The following is a 5,537-nucleotide window of genomic DNA, read 5'->3' as shown; positions in this document are numbered from 1 at the left end:
AATTTGGCTTTTTTTATATAATGAATCTCTCTTGCCTTTTTCCACTTAATTGCTCTCTTCAAGTTCTTAATTGAATCAACAAGAACTTTAACATTTGAACCCAAAAATCAGTATGAAGAATTTAGAGTAACACAAAGCAGTAGTAATGTGATTGGCAAAAATAATCTAAGGAATTTTGTCAAACAAGTAGTGTGCACTACTTTTAACAATACTATTTTTTTTTTTGTATTCTTTTATTTTTGTATTCTATTTTTTTTTTTTTGTATTTTTTTTTATATTTTTTTTTAAGTAGCAGCAACACACCAACTAGCTAAGAACAACAATTCAACAGAACAATACAACTAGCAATTTAGGTATCACAAAAAAAAATGCATAAACAAAATTTTCCTCAATTCCAAACCTAGAGACAAGCTACGGTACCACATGATATGATCTTAATAGTCATAGTTCACTTTAAAGATCGTTCTAGGTCAGAAACTTACAAATTTGAGTGAAAATCGCGTATGACTGGTGAATAAACAGTGCTACGAAACTCCGACTCGGCCGATTCCAAAACGAGGTGAAAGATGACGTTTTGAAACACAAGTTAGGCTTTTGAATCACCGAAAACCAGTATATAGAACTCGAGATATGAACGCAGGTTACTGATCACGAAAATTGGAAGAATTGGAGTATTAGGATTTGATATAAAGGGAACTCAATATTATTATTCAACAACGAAACAACGAACAAAATGGCACCACAATCTAGGGACTGATAAGCCAAAAAGAACGCCACAAGGATTAACAGCCTTGATAAGTTCAGGATGAATTCTGTAACACCCCGTTTTTCAAAGCGAGGGTATATATTTTTTTTTTCAAAAGAAATTAAAATAAAACAGAGAAATAAATAAGGAAATACCTTTGGATAAATAATTGAGTCATTATAATTTACAAGCAGCGGAAAAGTTTCTCAAAATATATGAATCCTGTAACACCCTGTTTTTCAAAGCGAGGGTATATTTTTTTTCTTTCAAAAGTAATTAAAAACAAACAAAGAATTAAATCAGGAAATGCCTTTGGATAAATAATTGAGTCATTATAATTTACAAGCAGCGGAAAAGTTTCTCCAATTATAAATCCAAGACATTTACACAACAACAAGTGGTACATGGAACCCATTCAAATAAGAAGTCAGACTGACAATATTAGTATAATTACAGTTTTCCAAACTAAAAATACTCCAATCCAAAAAGAAGGACACCTAGTCCCTATACATCATCCTAATCTGATCATCCTACCAAAAAGCTATACACCCTGAGTGATCTCCACGCGCCCCGCGAGATCCTCCTAACGTAACTGCAGTCAAGCGTTCCCATCTCCATTCCCGTCCGTAGGGTACGAACCGGTAGGACCGTCCTGACTCTCATCTGAGGGCAAAGCCCAGATTTCCACAATAATTGTAAAGGGTCACCAACCGAAAAATAACAGTTAACACATAGCAATTAAGTTTTTAAATGCTCAAAATAACATTTCAACTAAGCATGCACCTTAACGGGATTTTCAATATGCGAAAGGTCCATACAATACTTGCCAATTAAAAATGAAAGTAAAATGAGGTTCTCAATCCCCTAATTATAACATAACAAATCAAGACATAGATAGATTCATGAGCAATCAATCATACAACTAAAACTGAGGATTTTCACTGAGCCAATCGATTGGGCAACCGATTGGGGTGAAGGATTTTAATGAAAACAGAATCCTGGGCTGAAATCAATTGATTTGGGAATCAATTAAGTGAGTACTGAGCCCCCAGGTTTTAAGCCAATCGATTTCCAAATCGATTTGGTCGAATATGGGTGAGTCCATGACTTAAGGCCCAATCGATTGGACAATCGATTTCGTAAATGATTTTCGAAAACTGATTACAAAATCGATTGGCTAATCGATTTTGTGAATTGGCCAAGTCCCTGTTTACCCATCCAATCGATTGGGAAATCTATTTCCCTGATCATTTTTCCAAAAATTCATGAATCGACTCAATTCATTCCTAATCAAATTCCTATCTTCACCCTTAGCAAGTACTACGCGATTACCAACGGCAAATTGGATCTCGATAACCATCATACTTACACCCAATAACCAACACATAACACTTAGCACCTTCAACGTAATTACCACGATAAATCAAAATTCAAATCACTCGATCATAAACTCAAATCAAATACGACTCGCGTGCCAAGCACCCTAATGCAATGCGTATATGCCAAAATGCATGGACTCGGAATTCCAAACCAAAACCCTCCTCGAAGGGCCGTAAATCATAATTGTACCGCCTATCGCAGGCCAAAGTACCAATTACCGAGGTGCCACCTATCACGGGTCAGCACAATTCACCAAAAATGTAAATCGTAAATGTACCACCTATCACGGGTCAGTACAGTTTACCGAGGTGTCACCTATCACGGGTCAACACGATTTACTAAATAGTAACTCGTAAACGTACCACCTATCACGGGTCAGTACAGTTTACCAAGGTGTCACTTATCACGGGTCAACACTATTTACTAAATAGTAACTCGTAAACGTACCACCTATCACGGGTCAGTACAGTTTACCAAGGTGTCACCTATCACGGGTCAACACAATTTACCAAATGAAATGCATGAGCATACACAGACTCCATTCACAACAATCGTTAAGCAAATGCAGATATTAAAAGATTCCCCATTTTTAATACCCATTTAACTTAAACGACTTTCAAACAACATTAATTAAATAAGTCATTAAGAGATTCCCCGTTCTTAATACCGATTTAACTTAATGATTTTCAAAACAAAACGTTAAGCAAACAGACATATTAAGAGATTCCCCATTCTTAATACCGATTTATCTTAATGATTTTCAAAACAAAACGTTAAGCAAACAGACATATTAAGAGATTCCCCATTCTTAATATACTTTTGACTTAAACGATTTTCACACAAAACATTCAATAAACAAGACATTAAGAGATTCCCCATTCTTAATACTCATTTACTGAAACGATTTTCAAAAACGATAGTTAAGTAACCGAGACATTAAGAGATTCCCCATTCTCAACGCCCAGTTAACTTAAACATTTTCCTCAAACGCACATTAAGTAAACCGAGGTATTAAAAGATTCCCCATTTTTAATACTCGTTTAACTCTAATGGTTTTCAAATTCCACAGAAACAAACTCAAACATACTCTCACATTCAAACCATAATTCACAACAAACACACCAATTAACAAACATCAAGTATGGACACGCCAAATACAACGAACACAATTCAACACAACGTGACACCCAAATGCATCAGACTTCATTTACTCATAGTCATACACAATGACTTCAAATTCATTTACCACGAAACATTCATCAATAAAAACAAAACCTAACTCTAAGGTTTTACCCGTAACGCATTAGATTCGTTTTTCCCCAAATTGATACATTAAATCCTAACAAATTCCTTCCCACACAACCACAGATAAGTCCCTAATGCAAACTAGAAGTTTGGAAGGAGCCCTTACCTTAACGTTAGCTTCAACGTGGTTTTTCGGTACTGCGAGTAAAGCCGGTAAAATATTCGCTCACAAAGTCGCCTCCAAATTGGTCCCCTAGCACCGTGGCGTGGTAGTGAGCAACTTTCCCTTCTAAATCTTCGCGAAGTGAAGCTTGGATCTAGAAGAAACGGAGGGGTTTGTGTTTGGATCTCAAATACCGTTTTTCTTCGTTTTCGAATCAAAGAGGAAAAGTGGAGTTGCGAAAACCTTGATCTAACTCTCACCCAACCTTGGGTTACTAGTTTTGAAGAAAAGAAAGCAACAAAATTGAAAATGGGAGGAGGGAAATGGGTTCGCGGTTCAGAGGAAGAAGATGGAAATTTTCGATTTTCTTTCCTTTCTTTTTCTTTCCTTTGTTTTTCCTTTCTTCCTTTTTCCTTCCTTCCTTTTATACTATTTTCTTTTCCTTTTCCTTCCTTCTAGTTTTCCTTTCTTTTTCCCTCCAAACAAACATATATAGATAATAAATATAACTTAACAAATATCTCAAAATATCTAGATATTTGTTAAATTACCGTTTCACCCGAAACGCATTAAATTATCCGTAAAGGATTCACCGCAGTTAATTTCAATTTATTTAACGACGAGAAATTTTAATTGGCATCAAAATATCTTTTTGATTATAAAACTCCAAAATATTATTAACTTGGGCTTAAAAGCCTCCGAGCCAAAATCCAAAATACAAAGATCCTCCTAACATAGCTCTAGTCAGGCATTCCCCTCTACATTCCCATCCACAGGGTACGAACCGGTAGGATTGTCCTGGCTCTCATCTGAGGGCAAAGCCCAGATTTCCACAATAGTTGTAAAGGGTCACCAACCGAAATTAACAAGTAACACATAACATTTAAGTTTTTAAATGCACAAAATAACCTTTCAACTTATCATGCACCTTAAAAGGGTTTTCCATATGCTAAAAGTTCATATAACACATGCCAAATAACAATGAAAACAAAATAAGGTTCTCAATCCATCAAGTAATATATAACTAATCAAGACATTGATAAATCAATGAGCAATCTGTTTTCTAACTCAAAATAAGAATTTCTACTAACCCAATCGATTTTCAAATCGATTTCCTGAAGGTTTTTAGTAAAATTGGAATTATGGGCTTAATTCAATCGATTGGGCAATCGATTGGGCAATCAATTGACAGCATAGCTCAGCCCCTGACTTAATACCAATCGATTTCCAAATCGATTTTTGTCAGTTTTGGTGAATTCCTGCATGGCCAAATCGATTGGGAAATCGATTTTATAAATAGTTGAGCCTCTGTAACTTACCAAATTGATTGGGAAATCGATTTTATAAATAGTTGAGCCCCTGTAACTTCCCAAATCGATTGGGAAATCGATTTCCCTGCCTATCCTTCCAAAATTACATAAACTAATTCAATCACATTCATACACAACTCCAAATCTTAACACTTAGCAATTCCCACACAATCACCACGACAAATTGGGTTTTGAAATAGTTTTACAATCCATCACACTTACACACGATAATCAATACATAACACTTAGCAATTCCAACACAATTACCACGACAACTTGAGTTTCGAAATAGTTTACAATCAGTCACACTTACACACAAAATCAATACATAACACTCAATCATAACTTGATTCAAACACGACTCGTGTGCCAAGCACCCTAATGCGATGCGTATATGCCAAAATGCATGGACTCGGAATTCCAAACCAAAACCCTCCTCGAAGGGCCGTAAATCATAATTATAGGTGCCACCTATCACGGGTCTGCACGATTTACTAAAAAGCGTAAACAATAAACGTACTTCCTATCACGGGCCCGTATCGTTTACCGAGGTGCCACCTATCACGGGTCTGCACGATTTACTAAAAAGCGTAAACAATAAACGTACTTCCTATCACGGGCCCGTATCGTTTACCGAGGTGCCACCTATCACGGGTCTGCACGGTTTTCAAAAACATAAATCATAAATGTACCG

This window comes from Cicer arietinum, chromosome 4 (genome assembly GCF_000331145.2).
Source record: "Cicer arietinum cultivar CDC Frontier isolate Library 1 chromosome 4, Cicar.CDCFrontier_v2.0, whole genome shotgun sequence".
Taxonomy (NCBI): Eukaryota; Viridiplantae; Streptophyta; class Magnoliopsida; order Fabales; family Fabaceae; genus Cicer; species Cicer arietinum.
This window is presented reverse-complemented; position numbering follows the sequence as displayed.